Raw genomic sequence first — 24469 nt, 5'->3', positions numbered from 1 at the left:
CTGGTTTTATATTCGATTATTTTGTTACTTTGCTGCGCCCTGTGGAGTAACTTCACTCTTTCTGTGGATTTCTTTACCTCTTATTTGAGACTGTGAGTGCGTTTCTTCTGACACGGAAGCTCTTTGAAATTTTGAACTTTATTTTTTGAACTGAGAGCTCTTTTCCCATTGCAGGGCTGCTTTTCTGGACTCTATCATGCTTTTTCCTTTTTTTCATGCTCGTTTGACAGTTGATCTCTAATCTCCATTTTTTTCCCTAATTATCTGTTCCTGTATTTCTCCCGTCAGCTGTTCCTCCCCTCCACTCTTGCTCTATTTGAATTAAGACCTGCTTTCTTCTCCTCAAGTGCACATGAGTCTGTTTTGGGTTTAGTCTACTCCTATTGCCTTTTAGCCCATTCCTCCATACAGAACAGCTTCAACTCTGGGATGTTGGTGGGTTTCCTCACATAAACTGCTCACTTCAGGTCCTTCCACAACATTTTGATTGGATTAAGGTCAGGACTTTGACTTGGCCATTCCAAAACACTAACTTTATTCTTCTTTAACCATTCTTTGGTAAAACGACTTGTGTGCTTAGGATCATTGTCTTGCTGCATGACCCACCTTCTCTTGAGATTCAGTTCATGGACAGATGTCCTGACATTTTCCTTTAGAATTCGCTGGTATAATTCAGAATTCATTGTTCCATCAATGATGGCAAGCCATCCTGGCCTAGATGCAGCAAAACAGGCCCAAACCATGATACTACCACCACCATGTTTCACAGATAGGATAAGGTTCTTATGCTGGAATGCAGTGTTTTCCTTTCTCCAAACATAGCGCTTCTCATTTAAACCAAAAAGTTCTATTTTGGTCTGATCTGTCCATAAAATATTTTTCCAATGGCTTGTCCACATGATCTTTAGCAAACTGTAGAAGAGCAGCAATGCTCTTTTTGGAGAGCAGTGGCTTTCTCCTTGCAACCCTGCCATGCACACCATTGTTGTTCAGTGTTCTCCTGATGGTGGACTCATGAATATTAACATTTAGCCAATGTGAGAGAGGCCTTCAGTTGCTTAGAAGTTACCCTGGGGTCCTTTGTGACCTCGCTGACTATTACACGCCTTGCTCTTGGAGTGATCTTTGTTGGTCAACCACTCCTGGGGAGGGTAACAATGGTCTTGAATTTCCTCCATTTGTACACAATCTGTCTGACTGTGGATTGGTGGAGTCCAAACTCTTTAGAGATGGTTTTGTAACCTTTTCCAGCCTGATGAGCATCAACAACGCTTTTTCTGAGGTCCTCAGAAATCTCCTTTGTTCGTGCCATAATACACTTCCACAAACATGTGTTGTGAAGATCAGACTTTGATAGATCCCTGTTCTTTAAATAAAACAGGGTGCCCACTCACACCTAATTGTCATCCCACTGATTGAAAACACCTGACTCTAATTTCACCTTCAAATGAACTGCTAATCCTAGAGGTTCACATACTTTATTTTCCTCAATAAATAAATGACCAAGTACAATATTTTTGTCTCATTTGTTTAACTGGGTTCTTTTTATCTACTTTTAGGACTTGTGTGAAAATCTGATAATGTTTTAGGTCATATTTATGCAGAAATATAGAAAATTCTTTAAGGGTTCACAAACTTTCAAGCACCACTGTATGTGTTCCATATGCAGAAGAACTATCAAGGAGACAACGGGGACAACCTCGAACTTCAGTCGTCATTTGGCAAGACTCCACCCAGAGAAGGAAGTGACACGTTATGTTCATTGCTCTGTTGATAGTGGGCGGGGCTTGTTGAGCGATGAACTAGGTAGTGTTAACCCTCTCTCATGTTATTTGCTCTGTTGATAGTGGGCGGGGCTTGCTGAGCGATGAACAAGCTTTTTATCTGTAGCCTATTAACTAAAATGGGGCAGTTGAGCAGTAACGTTAGTCCAACACAGTAGCAGAGACGCTTTCACATAAAGGCAGCAACAGCCACCGTCAAATGGTGCCATTGGAGTCTTGTTCTCGGACTTGACTCAAAATTTTCTTTCATGACTTTGACACTGGGGATTCGAGATCGGATTTAGACTTGAGATTTAGTGACTCAACTACAACACTGCTTTCTAGCACATTGGCTATCTGGCTAGCTAGCGCACACTTATTTGTACATTCCAGTTAAAGGTGCTTCCAGTAAAATTAGTGTCCCTTCTTCCTTTTCATCTTCATCTGATAAACTTTAATATCTTAGTATAAGACAACTTACAGTACTGTCTTAGGCCCCCTATTTTTTTCATACAAATTTTGTTACAGATTTCTGTTTTATGACTTCTACGTAAATTATCGAGTCAAAATAGTACAAAAATATTTTAGAGTCCAAACGTTCATTTTCCAGCACAAAATTAAATGTTACTAACTTTTTTTTTCTGTATCTGAGCAGCATGCTACATAAGATAGCACTTTTCAGATTAAAAAAAGAAAACATAATGAAGGCTACTGGGTTTTGGTGCAAAATTAGAAAGCGAGTGTGACGATCAAAGTGTCCAGAAGAACTGTGGCTGGTTCTGTAAGATGCTCAGTAAAACCTACAGCTCATTTCCTTATAAAACTGCACTCATTGGACCTGAGACTGCTTTTTTTTTTTTTAAACCAAAGGGTCGTCTCACACCAAATACTGACTTTGTTTCATTTATTATGGCTTTCTGGTTATTGTTGATAGTATGTTTTTATGTTGAAACATTTCATTATTTTTATGCCATTTTTGCTCTACAGCATTTCTTTACATCTGCCTAAGACTTTTGCACAGTACTGTGTAAGTTATTTTCATGAAAAAGTATAATTTGTCATGTCCACTGATGTCGCTAACTCTACGGTAGTAACATTCCGAGCTAAGAAGTGGAATTTGATGTGACGAACACAGACGAGCCGAGCTATATGCACAGTGAATCATCCCATAATTCCTACAACCCTGATTCCAAAAAAGTTGGGACAAAGTACAATTTGTAAATAAAAATGGAATGTAATAATTTACAAATCTCAAAAACTGATATTGTATTCAACAGGCCTGGAATTTTGTCATTTTAGGGGCAAAGCCACTCTTCCTTTTGTGCTGTCAATTTTTTGAGGGCACAAAGGCCAAAAGCCAGGGCACCAAGGCCATAAAATAAAACAATGATTTTAAGATCACATCTATAATGAATTTAATTTAAGGACTAATGACTCTTCTGAGGAAGATTGGAGTCTCAGTTGAAACTATCAAGCAGGTAAAGAAACATCTCCTACACTATTATGTCTGAAGATAAGAAAATATTGAACACATCTAAACTTATCAATCCATCACTCACTTCAAAAATTGTAAAACTTATTAAACCTATATCCTCCCATAATTTTTGTTCAATTGACACCGAATGTGCAAGAGCATCTTCAGACTGTACTACTACGCAGATTTTTGATGAATCAAAATTGAGCCTGGAGTTCATCAAAATGTTTGAGTGTAAATGGAACATATACTAGCATGCAGGCTACTGATTAACCCATAAGAGCCCAGACCGATTTCTCAATCAAGGAAAATTATTGAAGCAATAAAATGAACTAAATAGACGACAAAGAAAACATTTCTGACCTTTTATTTTTTTAAAATAGCACTTTCATGTTTCAAGATCTGAAATATTAAATTGCAGATTTGCAGAACACTGCAACACTATTATACTGTTAACCTGAAAGTTCATTCTATGCAAACGGTTTGAGTAAATTCCACTTTTAAAGATTAGTTTTATTGCATTACTTAAACAGTGAGTATATGAAGAGTATATGAGACAGTCATTGGGTGTAATCATTTTTGTAATTTAAACAAACTTAAACTATCATGTTTTACCTCAGGCCACAGTGCTGCCCTGTTCTAATTGGCTCAAAACTCAAGACAAGCCTGTGCTTGTTCGTTGACGGCGACAGAGGAAGTTGCGCCATTTTCTAATTTACACAGAACAATTTAAGGTCTTTGCACTTTGCATGGGGCGGCACGGTGGTGTAGTGGTTAGCGCCGTCGCCTCACAGCAAGAAGGTCCTGGGTTCGAGCCCCAGGGCCGGCGAGGCCCTTTCTGTGTGGAGTTTGCATGTTCTCCGCGTGGGTTTGCTCCGGTTTCCCCCACAGTCCAAAGACATGCAGGTTAGGTTAACTGGTGACTCTAAATTGATCGTGAGTGTGAATGGTTGTCTGTGTCTATGTGTCAGCCCTGTGATGACCTGGCGACTTGTCCAGGGTGTACCCCGCCTTTCGCCCGTAGTCAGCTGCGATAGGCTCCAGCTTGCCTGCGACCCTGTAGAAGTATAAAGCGGCTAGAGATAATGTGATGTGAATGTGCACTTTGCATGCTCCTTGGACAATATGCCTGCATTTTTCTGTTTTTAACAATGAGATAAAATCTCTTGCGATGGTGATCTCGTCAAGATGGCAGCAGTTACACTTCGGTTAAACAGCAAAAAGAAACATACAATACTAGTAACAAAACAATGCTAACTGCATAGATTAAAAAAGTGGCTATGAACAGACAACAGCACATATCACGTATCATATTACAGCAGGAACAAGCAGTAGTAACATCCATGACCTTACGCTTAAAGCTCGACAAAGGAAAAACTTGACAGCAAGCTAATTAGCATTTGTTACCGGCTACAGTCGGTACTCGGCACGTTAAAAGTGGGTCAACGTTGTAACGACATAACGTTACTGTACAAGCAATGCTTATTTAACGGTAACAAACTTAAGCCCTATATGTTGAAATTCCTATCTTATTCATTCGTTAATTTATCACACAGTCTTACCTCAGTCAACTTCTTCCCTCCTTTTGTGAAAATTCAACGTCTCAGACGCGGACACAAGTGGGCGGGGGATGTGTTTGATTAAGTCTCCTGGTTGGCTGGTGATAGATTGGTGTCATTATAGCACGTCGGAGCGGTTCATGCCAGGCTCGAGTCCGATCCACCACTGATGAGTTGCCCAATAAGAATCCAGAATGTCATCAAAAGATGTACTTTTTTCTCATTAGACGCAGGTGATGTTAAAGCCTATTGGCAGTCACGAGGCAGACTACAAAACCGCAAAACCGCAGGGCATCAAGGTCACTGTGGCCTTACGGCAGATATTTTTTCCAAGGGCACAAGGCCAAATTGAGAGGGCACGAGGGCCGTGGCCCACGTGAAATTCCTGCCCTGGTATTCATAATAGAACATAGACAACATATCAAATGTTGAAAGTGAGACATTTTGAAATTTCATGCCAAATATTGGCTCATTTGAAATTTCATGACAGCAACACATCTCAAAAAAGTTGGGACAGGGGCAATAAGAGGCTGGAAAAGTTAAAGGTACCAAAAAGGAACAGCTGGAGGACCAAACTGCAACTCATTAGGTCAATTGGCAATAGGTCATTAACATGACTGGGTATAAAAAGAGCATCTTGGAATAGCAGCGGCTCTCAGACATAAAGATGGGAAGAGGATCACCAATCCCCCTAATTCTGCGCCGACAAATAGTGGAGCAATATCAGAAAGGAATTCGACAGTGTAAAATTGCAAAGAGTTTGAACACATCATCATCATCTACAGTGCACAATATCATCAAAAGATTCAGATAATCTGGAAGAATCTCTGTGTGTAAGGGTCAAGGCCGGAAAACCATACTGGGTGTCCGTGATCTTCGGGCTCTTAGACGGCACTGCGTCACATACAGGCATGCTTCTGTATTGGAAATCACAAAATGGGCTCAAGAATATTTCCAGAGAACATTATCTGTGAACACAATTCACCGTGCCATCCGCCGTTGCCAGCTAAAACTCTATAGTTCAAAGAAGAAGCCGTATCTAAACATGATCCAGAAGCGCAGACGTCTTCTCTGGGCCAAGGCTCATTTAAAATGGACTGTGGCAAAGTGGAAAACTGTTCTGTGGTCAGACGAATCAAAATTTGAAGTTCTTTATGGAAATCAGGGACACAGTGTCATTCGGACTAAAGAGGAGAAGGACGACCCAAGTTGTTATCAGCGCTCAGTTCAGAAGCCTGCATCTCTGATGGTATGGGGTTGCATTAGTGCGTGTGGCATGGCCAGCTTACACATCTGGAAAGACACCATCAATGCTGGAAGGTATATCCAGGTTCTAGAGCAACATATGCTCCCATCCAGACAACGTCTCTTTCAGGGAAACCTTGCATTTTCCAACATGACAATGCCAAACCACATACTGCATCAATTACAGCATCATGGCTGCGTAGAAGAAGGGTCCGGGTACTGAACTGGCCAGCCTGCAGTCCAGATCTTTCACCCATAGAAAACATTTGGTGCATCATAAAACGGAAGATACGACAAAAAAGACCTAAGACAGTTGAGCAACTAGAATCCTACATTAGACAAGAATGGGTTAACATTCCTATCCCTAAACTTGAGCAACTTGTCTCCTCAGTCCCCAGACGTTTACAGACTGTTGTAAAGAGAAAAGGGGATGTCTCACAGTGGTAAACATGGGCTTGCCCCAACTTTTTTGAGATGTGTTGTTGTCATGAAATTTAAAATCACCTAATTTTTCTCTTTAAATGATACATTTTCTCAGTTTAAACATTTGATATGTCATTTATGCTCTATTCTGAATAAAATATGTAATTTTGAAACTTCCACATCATTGCATTCCGTCTTTATTTATAATTTGTACTTTGTCCCAACTTTTTTGGAATCGGGGCTGTATAAGGAGGAATTATAAGCACTCTTGGAACGCCTACTCAGCCAGTCAGATTCCTAGATCTGTTGTATATTTAACAGTTATTCCACGAAATCGAGTTGCACATGAGCTGATAGCCGATGAGCCATGTAGCGCCAAGTGGAATAACTGTTTTATTCTATCCACATTCATTGGGTTTTCAGAAACAGAGCATTTTTATTTTTTGCAAATTTGATAAATAAAAACTTTACACAAAATGTCAGACAAAATCATTTCTGCTTAGAATGTCAACAATTGTGAAAAATGCGATAATAATAATAATTCTTGAAGAATTTACAAAAGACACATTCCTACCATCAAATACTTTCATTACAGATTTTTTTGCTTTTTTATATTTTTTGTGGTTTTGTTTTCGAGTAGATTTTTTATTTTGTCCTCGGTTGGTTCAGTAACATGCTCTGCCAATTTGTTTTTCTCTACTCACGGTATATGAGCTGATATCCTAGTAGAAGAGTAGCCAATCAGAATGCACGATTGCTCATATCCAGTGAATGTAGACAGAATAAAAAGCTTTAATTGCTTACTTTCTTTTTCAATAAGTATCTAATGAATAAATGTGTTTTTGCACATATTAAGGTCACATTAAGGTCACTTGTATACGCTTTTCAACGAATAAACTTCTAAACTAAGAGCTATTTTACTTTCAAAATCTGAAGTCGTATATCTTAAAGATATTTCAGAGATATTCAGGAGCTTATCCTGGGAAAACTGGGAATGCCGGTCTATTACAGGGCACACTCAGACTTACATTCATGTTCACATTCACATGATGCAATTTAACACAGACAGTTTACCTCCAAGCGTGTTTTTGAGAGGTGAAAGGAAACCAGAGAACCCTGAGGAAACCCATACAGACACAGGAAGAACGTATGTAACTGTATGGAGACAGTGACCCGAGCTCAGGACCGATCCATGGACACATACTTGCCAACTTTTCAAAATTCTCATGGGGGAGAAAAGTGCGTGAACGACATTTTCAATTGGACGAGGGTATGATGCGCGGTTGAAACGATAAAAACAGTGGATCCCAATTAATTGCAAACCATTTGAAATTTATACAATTAAAGAGTTTTTGAATTGTTGATATTGTTCTATCAGTTACTCTAGGTTATGGGATTCATGTACAGTATCAGGCATGAGAGAGCTCAGAGTGAAAAATCTGAATAATACTCTTGTCTTGAATTTTACTATAACAACAATGAAAGGGAAGTCTTAAATCAGATTTTTAGCTGAAAAATCTCCTGCCTGAATATTGTATACATACTACAGAGACCTACAGAAAATAACACAAGTGATGCTTTAGAAGAATGTTTATCATTTCTTAAAATAGTCACAGTGAATGAAAGTATTATTGGATTGCATCAAATGTGTTTTCCTTCTGTAAGCTCATGTAAAAATACAGAGAACTATAATATCATATATAAATTAAAGGGGTACCAAATATAATATATACAGTTGCTGATGTGACAAAGTAACGTATTCTTAAGTATTCTATCAAATTTATATACTAGAAAACAACGAAATATCTTGGTAATTGTAAATATAATAGTCGGTACGCTAAACGGCACAAGAGTCGCCATTTTTAAAAGACCGTGACGTCAGCCCTACCCACTGCACTAGGAGAGAAGCGTGTAATCATGGCGTCGGGCGCATCAAGTGAAAGCGACAGCTCTGTCGAATCATACGAAGAGATCCCGCAAGACACACTGCAAGCAGGCTATGGCTTAGAAGGGTACCAGTTTGAACCTAGGAGAGGTATTCTCGACTCCGGTGATGACGAAAGTAGAGAAGAAAGCTCGAACTCGCTTGGTGTTTTTCAGCGGAAACGAGTGAAAAGACACGTCTGGAGGATCGTTATGCTTTCCATCGGTCCTGTTATTACACCCGAAAGCAACACACTGTGGCATTGTGTAGCCGATCACTTACAATTCATCCTACTTTCTGATTCACACGTGCTATTCCCAACCTCAATGAGCCAACACAACTGGGCACATACATACGTCATGAGTGTTACGCAGAGAAAATGAACGTGCATTCTGATTGGATAAAATTAACATCATGGCGGGCTGTTCAAACTGCGGAAATAGTTTGCTCGAGCTACTTTCAAAACACTATAACTTTCCAACCTTAGAACAAAAAACTTTTGTAAGTCTTGAATAAGGTTCGTTAATGTGTGTTTTATTGTTATATTTACTCTACATATTGCCCTCTGTTCCCCTTTAAATAGTTTTAATAAGATTTAACCAAAATAGTAACAACTCAATTAAATAAATACTGCACTCTCTCTCTCACTAAACACTTTCCAACAGAATTTTTAAAAAGTGCTAGAAATCCTATCAAAATCCTGTCGGAATGCATCAAAGGAATTTGCTCATTTGCAAACTTTGACTGAAAGTTTTCAAACAAAATTTAAAAACAGCACTATAAATACTACCCTACTATCAAAATAGAAGGTCCTGGGTTCGAACCCAGCAGCCGGCGAGGGCCTTTCTGTGTCTGCATGGGTTTCCTCCGGGTGCTCCGGTTTCCCCCACAGTCCAAAGACATGCAGTTAGGTTAACGTGGGGCGGCCTTGGGCTGAGATGCCCTTGAGCAAGGTACCGAACCCCTGACTGCTCCCCGGGCGCTGTAGTGTGGCTGCCCACTGCTCTGAGTGTGTGCGTGTGTGTGTTCACTGCTTCAGATGGGTTAAATACAGAAGATGAATTTCACTGTGCTTGAAGTGTGCATGTGACAAATAAAGGCTTCTTCTTAAAAATATACTCCACAAAGAAATTCACTCGAATGCAAAATTTTAGTCCTACCAAAATACACTCACTTAAAACCTCAAAACTCCATCAAAATCAATCACTTTCCAGATAATTCACTTGTAAACGTTCACTTAAAACTTCTCATCTCATTATCTCAAGCCGCTTTATCCTTCTACAGGGTCACAGGCAAGCTGGAGCCTATCCCAGCTGACTACGGGCGAAAAGCAGGGTACACCCTGGACAAGTCGCCAGGTCATCACAGGGCTGACACATAAACACAGACAACCATTCACACTCACACCTACGGTCAATTTAGAGTCACCAGTTAACCTAACTTGCATGTCTTTGGACTGTGGGGGAAACTGGAGCACCCGGAGGAAACCCATGCGGACACGGGGAGAACATGCAAACTCCACACAGAAAGGCCCTCGCCGGCCCCAGGGCTCGAACCCAGGACCTTCTTGCTGTGAGGCGACAGCGCTAACCACTATACCACCGTGCCGCCCACTTAAAACTTTCAAACATAAATTCAAAATAGCACTAAGACACGACCACACTATTCAAATACACTCATCAAACACATTCTCTCTCATGCAAAATTTCACTCAACACTTTAGAAGTTGTACAGTTTGTTTCTGAAATGGTACGGAAGACTAGTTTAATTTCACACTCAAATGTCCATTATATTCTGATTTAAGGTATCTTTACCTTAAAATGTGTAACTGGCTGGTCGAACATTCGCTTATCCATGGAAACTCATTCTCCCATGCAACCTGGTATTTGCATTCATGTTTTTGCCGTGTGGTATTGGGTTTAGTGGCCATGATGAATGACTGCTTGTAAAAAAAAATATCGGACAGCCTGGGTGAATCCTACATTACGGAAGTGACTGTCGTTCTGTTCGTCGATTGGTTAAAAATCAGTTGACGTCATCAGTGTTTCTCATATGATTCTGATTGGACATAATCGGGAGTATTTTTAACTTGGCGGTAGGGATTTCCCAAAACCGGGAGATTATCCAGTTTTTAACAAATACGATCGGGAGGCGGAGGCTAAAATCGGGAGCTTCCCGCCAAAATCGGGAGGGTTGACAAGTATGTGGACACCAGAGCTCAGGGCTAGCACAGCAACACTGTTTTCATAAGAATAAATCCACAAGAGGGATGAAGTTTATTTGGTTAACACATTTTTTCAATGCCAGATAGACCATAAAAATACAGAGGTCATGATTCAGAAATAATCATCCAAGATGAGCTAACCTTTAAAAATATTTTGAATCCAGGAGTACTTAGACAGACTTAGCAAACAGAGGTCATTAGCAAAGCAAAACAGATTGTGCATGACATTTCAAGCACACACACGCACACACACACAGAAAGCTACACTCCTGTTTGAGACGACTGCATCAAATTATCACCGGTCTGCAGTAGATGTGAGTGCGGTACTTGTTCAGCGTACCGTCTGACTCGGCCAAATGGGGAAAAAAAAAGAATACAAGATGTTTGTATTTCCTGTCCAGACAAACAGCATGCTGTAACAGAGATGTTAAGTAAAAGTGTTTAAATGTGTTTTCTTGATCTGGTTTAGTGTTTTGTTGAGCCAATTAACTCTCCGTTCCTCTCAATCTGCGCATTGCTTCCAGTCTGAGCACCATGCTAAGCTGGCTTACACATAACACGCTCGAACCCTGGAAGCCCAGGTAATGAGACATCTTCGCTGTTTGATCACTGGACATAAATTAGTCATTCACTGTTTGTACACATGCATTATTCAGACAAAGAGATGGCATTTTGCAGCACACAGGCACCAATGTTTATTATGCTTTCATCTCTCCAGTTGCTGTGATCCTCACACTGATGTCACGTGCCATCTTGAGTATATCTTCTCGAGGATATCAGGCTACTACAGTCTTTAACTCTCTGATTCACTTTCCATCCATCCATCCATCCATTATCTTTAGCTGCTTATCCTGTGCAGGGTCACAGGCAGGCTGGAGCCTATCCCAGCTGACTATGGGCGAGAGGCGGGGTACACCCTGGACAAGTCACCAGATCATCTCAGGGCTGACACATAGATACAAACAACCATTCACACTCACAGTCAATTTAGAGCCACCAGTTAACCTAACCTGCATGTCTTTGGTCATGGACTGTGGAGAAAACCAGAGGAAACCCACACAGACACGGGGAGAACATGCAAACTCCACACAGAAAGGCCCTCGTCAGCTGCTGGACTCGAACCCAGGACCTTCTTGCTGTGAGGCAACAGTGCTAATCACTACACCACCGTGCCGCCCTGATACACTTTTATTTATAATCAACACGACAGTCATATCATGTCTTTAGAGTTTGTCCAAAATAGTAGTTCACATTTATTCAGCAAGATTGATAATCAGTATTTTAGCTCAATGTGCATCACGTGATAATTTCACTCGGGGGACAAACAGACACCACCTTTCATCTAAGCAAGGCTTAATCTGTCATAAATATGATTCATTTTTGTGCCGTTTTTGTTTGTTCAAATAGAGAAATAGGTAAAAGATATTACCATCTCCCTGCTATCAAGAAAAATGTCAAAGCATTTATTCAGCAAGATTGATAACCTGTGTTTTGGCTCAATGTATTAGATAACACTAAATGTGTGGACTATTTAGTGTAAACTATTAGACATGTAACGATTCACCCAATTCATGATTCAATTCAATTTGATTCGATTCACAATATCATGCTCACGATTTTATTTTCCTATGATATATTTGAAAAAAAAAGAAAATTTTATTACCAAAAAAAGGCATTTATTTTCGTATTCATTATCAACTTAAATATTTCTTTTGTCAAAAAAAAAGTAAAAAATAAATAAAAAACAATTCATTTTCTTAACGGGGGTGGCACGGTGGTGTAGTGGTTAGCGCTGTCGCCTCACAGCAAGAAGGTCCAGGTTTGAGCCCCGTGGCCGGCGAGGGCCTTTCTGTGCGGAGTTTGCATGTTCTCCCCGTGTCCGCGTGGGTTTCCTCCGGGTGCTCCGGTTTCCCCCACAGTCCAAAGACATGCAGGTTAGGTTAACTGGTGACTCTAAATTGAGCGTAGGTGTGAATGTGAGTGTGAATGGTTGTCTGTGTCTATGTGTCAGCCCTGTGATGACCTGGCGACTTGTCCAGGGTGTACCCTGCCTTTCGCCCGTAGTCAGCTGGGATAGGCTCCAGCTTGCCTGCGACCCTGTAGAACAGGATAAAGTGGCTAGAGATAATGAGATGAGATTTTCTTAACAACCAACAATAATCACTTACCCATATTTGGAAAGTTTGAAGTAAAATATAATAGTTTATTAGCTAAAATATTCCTTTTATTAAAAATAAAATAAAAAAGTTAATAACAAATATTCCTTTTCTTCATAAACTTTTATGAACATTTGTTCTACCTCAATTTGCTTCTCTTTTCTTTATCTTTCAGCAGTCTGTAAAAAGAGAGGTCAGATTTCTTGTTAAAACTATTTGTAGTCAATCACACAACAGCTCTTTCACATTTCATTTCAGATCTGTGTGTGTGTGTGTGTGTGTGTGTGCTTTAGCAGCATTAGAGCTGTGTTACTTCTGCCTATGGTGAAGTCATGTATATTCCTGCTATTGTATCTGCTGTATAAACAATACAATTACAGTGAGGAAAACCTTAGAGATTATGAAGCCTGATAATAATCGTGATTCATTTTTTAATTAATCGATTCAAATTGTCATAAATTTGTATCCTAGTTTATCATCGCACGATATATCGTTACATGCATATAAACTATAGATTTGTCAGTCAGGAATAATGGTATAATATTTGAAGGTAATTATTTAGTATTTCTACCACAGTGCTGTTGTATTCTGAATCCTGATTGGTCAGAAGTTTTTTTTTTTTAAATAACAGTACTGCCAGCTCCAAATCCCAGGCTGATATTAATGCCCTTAGTTTAATCTGTTATTGTTTCTATAGTAACAGCTTACATACCTGTGGGACTTGTATGATGGACTTTCCATATTGTCTCAGACTAATAATAGAGATGTTTATTTAACGTTGATGGAAGTGCAGTGCAATGGTTATCACTGTCGCCTCACAGCAAGAAGGTTCTAGATTCGAACCTCACGGCCGACAGGGGCCTTCCTGTGTGGAGTTTGTATGTTCTGTCTGTGTGGGCTTCTTCTAGCAGTTCAAACACATGCAGATTAGGTAAAATACCCAGCCACTGGGGTTATAGAAGTCAGTGCATACTCAGTGCTGGTCCCAAAGGGGAGGGTTGCATCAGGAAGGGCATCTGGTGTAAAACCTCTGTCAAATATGCAGAACATGCATAAAGAGTCTCCACACTATCATAAATAGGGGTACAGTAGGAGCCCATTTCTGTCCCCTAAGGTACAGTCTACACTAATGTACCCCCTAAGGGCTTATTATTGGACCTCAAGATAACTGTGTGTACCTTTTTAAGGCCAAGAAGGTACATATATGTTCCCAAGCAGTATATAAAAAGTATAAATAAGTACCATAGAGGGTACTGCCCCAGAGACAAGCCACTGTACCCCTAAAGGTACAATAATGTACTTTATTTTCTGAGAGTGCAGCGTCAGAGCTTTGTAACAATCAGAGGACTTCAGGTTTTCTGAAAAGCTTGGTGCTTTTCAGTTTCTTGGCAACATAACGTGTTTATTTATTTTGTTATCATATTAACTTCAAGACTGAGTAAAAGAACAACTCTATAGCTGTTGTAAGGTAAGGGACAACAGGAACCTGTCTAATGGATGTTCCACAACATTAAAGAAATGAAAAGTGAAAAGCAGATGTATCGTTATTGAATTAATAAAATAAATTGTACTTGTTGGCAAATTGCTCTGGTATAAGAGGAATAAAACAATTCAGGACGTGCTGTTATTTGAAAATTAATAAATAAATGAATAAAAAACCCTTCAACTTTGGGGCGGTAACCCCACTAACTTTGCTTTGCACACACATCACACCACCCTGTCGTTAATGCTTTTCCTATTGCTGGGTTTCACATGACGTCACATCCGCCTCATTAGTTATTCTAAACTTTATCTGGTGGTCTACCAAAGCTCAGGCTACATCCACACGACAACGGCAACGAGATTTTTTTTTAAATATCGCGTCCACATGGGCAAAGGATCAGTAAAATATCAGGTCCATATGGCAACGCAACGCTTGCTGAAAACGATGCAATACACATGCCACACCTCTACGTGCGCTGTAAGACGGTCCCATCGGAGACACCAGAACAATAGAAGAAGTAGACGCATGCGCATAAACCCCTTCTTCTGTAGCATCAGCCACATAAAGTTTTGATTATTAATAGTAGCGTAAAATGAAAGACGCGGAAAGAGGAATGAATGGGGGTAGATGGAAGCCGGTACGCCAACATTCTGATATCCTCCAGAATTCTTTAATGGTCCGGAATAAATTGAATGCTGCATGTTGATGGATTACTTTGTTCTTCTACGCCCTTTTTGAGGAATGTATTGTCGGACTTAAACCAACATCTGAAGAGGTGAGATCGCTCCTTTTTTTTCCCCTATTTTTGCTGGCGGGATTGTTTTTGTTTTTGGAAAGCAGTGAAAATATTTTGTAAGCGCGTTTCATGAACCAAGTTATAGGATTTGTTGACAACTCGCATCGAGTTCGTTACACTTCTACCTGGCGTGAAGCACTGACAGTCATGTGGTTGTGACGTCATCGTAAACAAATCTGTTCTACTCATCCAGACGACTTCGCAACGGCGCCGTTGCCAGATTTTTCCACTCTGGAACCCGTTCTCAAAAGATTTCGTTTTGGGGCACCCAAAACGCCGGTGCCGTGTGGACGCCAGGCCGAAACGATAAACAATATTATCAGATTCACCTGAATCCGTTGCTGTGTGGACAGGGCCTCAGTCGACAAAGTGTTTGTATGGAGAAGGTGCATTGCTTGCATGAAAAGTGCTTGCATTATTTTAGGTTGTTCGAGTTGATCAAACTGTGAAACTGATAAAAGTTTCTTCAGGGTTCTCCGTGAACTAATAAAAAAGGGTGAACGAACACAGGATTTCACAAAAAGACGTCAAGAAAGGTGGCTTTTGAACCTCTCAGTGAAATGGAAAGGAGCCGAGTCGAAGCATGCTTGAGTTTGCAGTGATCATTTGGTGAAAAGTTTGTATTTCCCTCTCAGCTATGTCTTTAGTGTTTTCCAAGTACTTTTCTTACTATGTGTCATTACTTTATGGTACTTTTTTTAGTCACAAAGCACTAAAGTCCCCAGCTGTTTCTTTGTTTACTCCTCACAAAGCCCATATGCATGAAGGTTGGGACAAAATTCTTCCCCAGCCGTACAGTTACAATGCGCCGTGATCACTTCTCCATCTTGTTTAACTAAGATCCAGGTCTTTAAAGGGGTTTCTGATGATCTTTGCGAATGATTTAGCTGAGAGATAAGAGCCAACACAAGTGAGAATCAAGCGAACTGCTGTTTGTTTACACTTCAACTTGCAGCACTTCGTTGTGAAGATGTGAACGAAAAGCTTAAAAAAAAACTTACACGGGCAAAAACAACATGGGATTCATTCAGCAGCAACTTGATCCTGAGGTCCTTTACCCAGCCACATACAAAAAAGTTGTAAGCCTCCATACTCTTCCACGCTTTCATCTGTTTTGCGGTGTAGAAGGATGTCTGCAACACCAGATAGTTCGAGATGTCGGGGAACTCGACTGAAGGGTAGTTTTCGAGATCGTATGACAAATCCTTCTTTCCCAGACTGTAGGGGTCGATTCCATTGCACATAGCAATCTTCTGAATATATCTAAAGCGAGCAGTGACTTCTAGATTACGAGCGTACTCTGATACGTTATCGCTAGTTGTTTGCACTACAGCAGCCGTTTTGGTTTGCTAGACCACCAGCTGCTTCAACGGAAGTGAAATCACTAAGAAAAGTCACGTGACTGAAACCCAAGAATAACAGCAAACCTGCAAGACTAGTGTTTTATTCCTTACATTTAGAAGGCAGTTCCTACTTTATGACAGGGTTCTCCAGAAAATCTGAAGTAGCTGGTTAAAAAAAAAAACTGTAGTAGGTGGCTTTGGAATTTGCACCAGTGAAATTTCAAACTTTACATGCCTTCTGGTGCATTCTCAGCTAATAAATTACTCACCATTTTCCTATAAAATACTTGCAAAATATGTATGAAATTTCCCTCCAGATGTGTGTGCTAAGCTTTCTCAGTTACCCTCTGTACTACGCTGCCTGGCTCTATGACATAACTACATACTGTATGTTGCAGCATGAGCATGTGGTCCGGCTCAGCCAATCAGAGTGTGAGAATCAATCACCAAACATGGCATCATTTCCAGTCATGCAAAGACCCAAATCGGAGACAATTTCATGGTGGAATAATTGGATTTCCAGCAAATTATGGGCAGTGGAGATGATATCAATCACTTGAACCTTGAAAAGCAAGTTTTTACTTTTTCTGGGATTGAGTAGCTGGTGCCACGGTGGTATAGTGGTTAGCGCTGTTGCCTCACAGCAAGAAGGTCCTGGGTTCGAGCCCCGTGGCCGGCGAGGGCCTTTCTATGCGGAGTTTGCATGTTCTCCCCGTGTCCGCGTGGGTTTCCTCCGGGTGCTCCGGTTTCCCCCACAGTCCAAAGACATGCAGGTTAGGTTAACTGGTGACTCTAAATTGACCGTAGGTGTGAATGGTTGTCTGTGTCTATGTGTCAGCCCTGTGATGACCTGGCGACTTGTCCAGGGTGTACCCCGCCTTTCGCCCGTAGTCAGCTGGGATAGGCTCCAGCTTGCCTGCGACCCTGTAGAACAGGATAAAGCAGCTACAGATAATGAGATGAGATGAGTAGCCGGTGCAGACCATCTGTGCAGGTGGAGAAAATCACCGGTCGCCAGCGCTTGTGGATATCTCTGTAATGCTGAAATCAGATTATAGAGGCTACTTGCAAACAAAACTGTGAAATGTTTTTGGAAATTCATCCTCTTACAATGCAAAAATAAAGTTTTTTCCATTCTTTGACACTGCATTGATGTGGCCCTTCTGACACCTTTTCTTCCAGCCATCAAAGTCTCGAGGGAAGAATCGCACTAGTGGTTTCCTGTTGCCTTTGATTAATTATAGAAGTTTTCTCCTCTCAACCGTTCACGCCTATGGACAATTTGGAGTAGCCAGTTAACCTAACTGTATGTCTTTGGACTGTAGAGGAAACCTAGACAAACACGGGGAGAACATACATGCAAGCCCCACATAGAAAGGCCCTCGTCAGCTGTGAGGCTCGAACCCAGAACCTTCCTGCTGTGAGGCGATAGTGCTAACCACTACACCATTGTACCACCCTTCCAGTCTTTTACTCAAAATTAATCACCATGAAAACAAAACCTGAGCCATACAAACCCTGTGTCTTTGACACACAAATGTAATTATACCTGCACTTATATGCTGGCCAGCTGTCCATAGAAGAGGAACTCGGAGCCCTCGCCTCTCTGAGCCGCTCTCCAGAAATGTATTTTGTGCTTGACTGAATTAGGTGATCTTTTTTTTTTTTTATCTTGCATGCGCCTGCGGCTTTCGGAATCCGCTCCGAGGAAATAGGAGGGCGGAAAGAAGTTTAACATTTATCGCATGCTGAGGTTAATCTCTTGAAATGTTGGGATTTTGTCAGAGGGAAAGTGGCAAATCCGCGCTGCACTCCTGTGGAATTACAGTCACATTTCCGAGCATCTCTCTCTCTCTCTCCAATTCTGGAAATTGCTGTAATTTCAGCTCGTAACAGAAAATATATAATCTCCCATTAATAAGCACGAAACCATTTCAGGGCTAACAGTCAAGTGAAAGCAGGGTTTCAGTGGAGGCATGAGTGTGTACATACTGCATATATTCGTGTGTGTGTGCACGTGTTCCAGGTATGTAATAACATGTAACATGCAAAATGTGGAGTCCCATCATCATCATCATCATCATCAGTTCTCGTCCTCCTGTCAGTACTCGCACCTTTTTTTTTTTTTTGTAAGTGTGTACAAGGATCCATAGAGAGCCTCATCTTCTGTGTACACATCCTTTCAATGGTCACTTGAGCCAGTGCAGACAAAATCTCTCTCTCTCTCTCTCTCTCTCTCTGAAACGCTTCACTCAACCATTTCTTAAGAGCATTATACTCTTTGGGAAATAGCTTCTCGCTGCTATCCAAAAGCAGTCCCACACAGCTGTGTGTCTGTGTGTGTGTGTGTGACAAGTGCAGCTCTATTCATCCCAACTCCAAGCGACAGATATGAAGTAAAATGGAACAAACAGACTTGAAGTGGAAAACAGCTCAGTGCAGGTCTCACAGCTCGACGCGATTGAGTCTGGGACACTGGGACTGCATGAATCAACAACTAATACTGTGTGCTATATGGACAGTAAAGTCCATCACTGAGAAAGTCCATCACCTGGATTAATCGAGACACTTTCCTTTACAGCACCACTCTAGTCAGACCTTTACTGCACACTGCACTTTAAAATCACAGCATCGTTTCTTACACAGTGCATTATACTGATACAAGACACTTTACTACTGACCTTCCAGCTACGCTTTTTTCCCCCTCCATAATCCAGGATAAGATTACCAGTTTTACAGATGAAAATTTGAACTGGTTTCTTCAATACAATACAGTACCATTCTGTTGCTTGGTCTAGTCCAGGCATCACCAAATGGCGGACCTCGGTCCGGATCCGGACCCAGTGATGGTTCTGTCCGGACCCGTGACCAATGGTAAATTCACGAGATTAAGTAATTTTCATGAAGCATTATTTTGGATGGTCGTGGCTATTGACAGCGGGCGCTGCTACTACAGTTAATACGACAATAGCTTCACTCAGTTGAGCCAAGAAAATCGTTAGTTTACCCAGCGCACCACAGCAGAGCAACAAACAGAGAGGAAGAGAGTTAAGTTCAGAGACAACCGACCGAGACAACATGGCTTGCTCCAAAAGGCGGCGGAAAGTAGACAAAGAAAATCGTTGTTTTAAAGATGAATGGACGGAGAAATATATGTTCGTTCTTCCGGCGAGCAGTTCAAAACCAGTGTGCCTCATATGCTCCGAAAACGTGGCATTAATTAAAAGTGGCAACATGAAGCGCCACTACGAAACGAAGCACAGCTCTTTTGAGCAAAGCTATCCCCTGAAGTCCGAGCTGAGGGCACGCAAAATAACCCAACTGCAAGCACAGTATGACAGGTCTACCCGACTCATCACACATACATTTACAGCCCAGCAACGTGCAAACGAATGTTCCTTAAAAGTAGCGTGGATTTTGGGGCAACATAAACACATTGGAGTGTGTTCCCTGGTCTAACCAAAGTAGCACTGCACACCTTGACTATGTTTGGATCGACTTACAGCTGTGAGTCAGCTTTTTCCACTATGAACATTGTCAAAACCAAGTACCGTTCTAGGCTCAACAATGAACACCTACATATCTGCATGAGAATGGCACTAACTCCATTCCAACCAAGATTTAAATTACTGGCAGGTCAGCCACATGCCGGTTTTTCTCATTAAGAAGAGTAAAAGAAGAATTAAAAGAGAAAAGTTCAAAGAAAAATGTTCTGTTTGCATTTCCCCCCCAAAAAGCCACTTGTTTTCTGAAGATGTGGACTTTTTTTTCTTGAAAAGTAGGCCCTCATTTTTTTAGGCTGGGACCTCCTTATTTTAAGAACAAAGAAGAGAAAATGTGAAGTGAACACTCTGTTTGCACTTTTTAGTTAATGTTTTCTGAGTTGACTTTTTTACTTGAAGTGTAGGCCTTCAATTCTTCAGGTTGGGTGGGACTGCTTTAATTTAAGAGAAAAAGGAGTTATTCCACTCTGTTTGCACTTTTTTATTTATTTTATTCTGAGGTTTCTGTTTTCTTTAATCTGAAATAAAGGCCTTGAATTCATTTTCCTGGGACTACTTTTATTTATGGTAAAAGAGATAGTTGTGCACTCAGTTAATTTCCTGCATTGGAAATGAACAATAAATATTGTTGAAACCATATGAAAATGTGGACATAGGGGAAGGCTATAAGACACAAACTAGACTTCGGTTCGGACCTTCTACTTGGGCAAAATTTAATAACTGGACCTCAGTGACTTTTAATTGAATACCCCGGTCTAGTCACTGTTCTGTGTACAACCTCAAATCAGAAAAAAAAAAAAAAAAAAACCGCTGGGGCAGTATGGAAAATGCAAATTAAAAAAAAAGAAAGCAATGATTTTTACATTTACTTGGACATGTACAGTATTTCGTTGCAGACAGTATGAACCCAAGATATTTAACAGTTATTTCATGAAATTGAGTTGTACATGAGCTGATGTACAACGAGATTGAGTGGAATAACGGATACAGGTCATTTCGTCCAGTGACCATTTCGTCCAATAGTTAAAGGGGAACTGAAGGCGTATTTTTTATTATCAAAATTCTATTTATCTCATTTTATTAAATATCGGAATGCATTTTTGATCGCTATTTTGTCACTGCTATAGCAAGTTATGAGTGTTTGAAATATGCTCTGTGATATATCAGTCCATATGTCAAAACAATGGCCGTAAACGAGATTCGTTGAGACCTGTGCGAGACATCGTAGGACGGAAGTAAAAGGTACAGCGGAAATCAAAGTGACCAACATCTGCCAACGTTGTCAAAAGACGCGCGCGCCCTCTTTCGAATGCTGATGTAATCAAGCTGGAAGTTTTGTTTGTTTTGATAGTTTGAAAAAAGTAGGCAGTAATCATCATTTAAACTCGTTTTTGTGCAATACTTCGTTTGGAAAACAGTTTCCAAAATGGCGGCACTGACACCTGGCTGACACTTCACGTTTCGAAGTCTCGCACAAGTCTCATGAAGATCGCGCGGATAAGCGACGCCTGCCGTGGACCAAATGAACTAAATTCAACATGGCTAAAAACCTAATAGGCCGATAAGCAGGGCAGGAATTTCACGAGGGCCACGAGGGCCATGGCCCTCGTGCCCTCTCAATTTGGCCTTGTGCCCTTGGAAAAAATATCTGCTGTAAGGCCACAGTGGCCTTGATGCCTTGCAGTTTTGCGGTTTTGTAGTCTGCCTCGTGACTGCCAATAGGCTTTAACATCACCTGCGTCTATTGAGAAAAAAATACGTCTTTTGATGACATTCTGGATTCTTATTGGGCAACTCATCAGTGGTGGATCAGAGTCGAGCCTGGCATGAACTGCTCCGACATGCTATAATGACACCAATCTATCACCAGCCAACCAGGAGACTTAATCAAACGCATCCCCTGCCCACTTGTGTCCGCGTCTGAGATGTTGAATTTTCACAAAAGGAGGGAAGAAGTTGACTGAGGTAAGACTGTGTGATAAATTAACGAACGAATAAGATAGGAATTTCAACATATAGGGCTTAAGTTTGTTAGCGTTAAATAAGCATTGCTTGTACAGTAGCGTTATGTCGTTACAACGTTGACCCACTTTTAACGTGCCGAGTACCGACTGTAGCCGGTAACAAATGCTAATTAGCTTGCTGTCAAGTTTTTCCTTTGTCGAGCTTTAAGCGTAAGGTCATGGATGTTACTACTGCTTGTTCCTGCCGTAATATGGCAAGGCAAGGCAAGTTTATTTATATAGCGCATTTCATACACAGTGGCAGTTCAATGTGCTTTACAGAAGTAAAAGCAAAACAGTAAACAATAGAAAATAAAATTACATAAAATAAATGGGGAAGAAGAGAGAAAAAATAATAAAAATTAAACAATAGTAGAAATAAAATAATAAAATGAAGTAAAAGTTCAGGAAAAAAATCAGAATAAAACAAAATAAAAGTTAAGTAAAGTTTAAAACATGCAGAGACTGTAAAAGTTAAGTAAAGTTTAAAACATGTAAAGATGATATTTATCAGTTAGCAGAAAGCATCTGAAAACAGCTTGGTCTTTAGTCTAGATTTGAAGCTGCCAACAGCAGGAGCATTTTTATGTACTGCATAGTAGCTAAAAGCTGCTTCACCACACTTTGTTTTAACAACAGGTTTTACCAGTAAATTTTGCTGCTGCGATCTGGTAGATCTGATTGGGTTAGGCCGCTGCAACATATCAGAGAGGTAATTGGGCCCTGTACCATTTAGAGATTTGTACACCAGCAGCAATGCTTTAAAGTCAATTCTGTAGCTTACTGGAAGCCAGTGAAGGGACCTTAGAATTGGAGTAATGTGCTCTGTTCTTTTTGTTCGTGTGAGAACCCTCGCCGCTGCATTTTGAATCACCTGAAGTCGTTTGATGGTCTTTTTTGGGAGGCCTGTGAAAAGGCCATTGCAGTAACCAACCCTACTAGAGATGAAGGCATGTATTAGTTTTTCCAGATCATTTTTTGACATAAGTCCTCTTATGCCATGTACACACGTAGCCGGGTATTTTTAAAACCGAACATTTCCCCCCCCCTCCGTTTATAAAAATGTTTTATCCACACCACCTCATCTTCGAAAAAAATCCCTTCCACACATAACCGAACATCTGCGTTTTCAATCACATTCATAAGCATTCCAAACCTGTAGATGGCATTATTTCCCCAAATCCTACCCCCTAATCACATCGCCTGTGCTCTTGGAGCAGTAGTTGGGCTTCTAAAATTAAACATGTAAATAGCACCTGCACAATAATTAACGCTTTCAAGGCACTACTCCGATCCATTACTCTTTAGCTAGCCGCACACTACGCCGATTTTCAGCGTACCGAGCCAACTGAAGTCGCGAGTCAGGCGTAAAGACTAGTTTTCGATGGTACCGACTCATCTCACAGCCGATTCGAAAAACTAATCGGGAGCCAGACTGATCGGCGAGAGTCGCTAGCAATAGCCAATCATATCTTTCGCATATAACACGTGACATCATTAAACACAATTTCTAGCGCGAGAAATACGTGTTGGTAGCACCTAATGCAGGTATATACTGTAATTCCATAGACTGAAGATTTATCCATAGACACAGTGGGCTGGAAAGCCACTCTGCTCAAGTTGTGTGGCTGAATTCCAAATCGCTTTAACTCCCCTATATAAGTGCACTATTTAAGGTTGGGAATAATAGCTCATGCAGCCTAGATAGTGCGCTACATATTCCGTGTTGTGTCATTTGTAATTCAGCCTGTAGCATCTTCAAGTGTTGGATTTAACAGTAACTATATCCAATAGCCAATCACAAAGCTATTAAGTTGTCACGTGTCGCTTCAATCGCGACTGCACTCGTCAACAGTCGGGGGATATGTGCGTGCCCTGTCGGGAGTCGGCTCTGAAATGGGTCGGTTCAGTACCGCGTGGATCGCCGTGGTGTGCGGCTAGCTTAAGTCCATGCTTAATCTGGCTTCTGCAGTAAACAAAGGTCGCACGTTTGACGTCAGGGCAGATTTGTTGTCATTTTTTTGGCGCAGATTGTGACGTTCTAAAACGCAAAACTCCGGTTATCTCTGTCTACACGAAAAGGCATACACAGAGTTTTCAAAAATCTTCACTTTGCCCGGAGTTTTTTTAAATATTCGTTTTTGATGTGTTTTCATGTGGATGACAGGCCAAAACGTAGAAAAATATCTTTGATTTAGCAGATACCCGGCTACGTGTGGACGGGGTCTTAGTTTGGAAATGTTTTTTAGGTGATAAAATGCCGATTTAGTGATTGCTTTCATGTGACTGTCAAAGTTTAGCTCGCTGTCAATGAAAACACCAAGATTTTTAACCATATCTTTTGTTTTAATCCCCTTGATATGATACATGATATGTTGATATGATACGTGATATGTGCTGTTGTCTGTTCATAGTCACTTTTTTAATCTATGCAGTTAGCATTGTTTTGTTACTAGTATTGTATGTTTCTTTTTGCTGTTTAACCGAAGTGTAACTGCTGCCATCTTGATGAGATCACCATCACAAGAGATTTTATCTCAGTGTTAAAAACAGAAAAATGCAGGCATATTGTC

The sequence above is a fragment of the Neoarius graeffei genome, chromosome 5, assembly GCF_027579695.1.
Source record: "Neoarius graeffei isolate fNeoGra1 chromosome 5, fNeoGra1.pri, whole genome shotgun sequence".
In the NCBI taxonomy this organism is placed as follows: Eukaryota; Metazoa; Chordata; class Actinopteri; order Siluriformes; family Ariidae; genus Neoarius; species Neoarius graeffei.
This window is presented reverse-complemented; position numbering follows the sequence as displayed.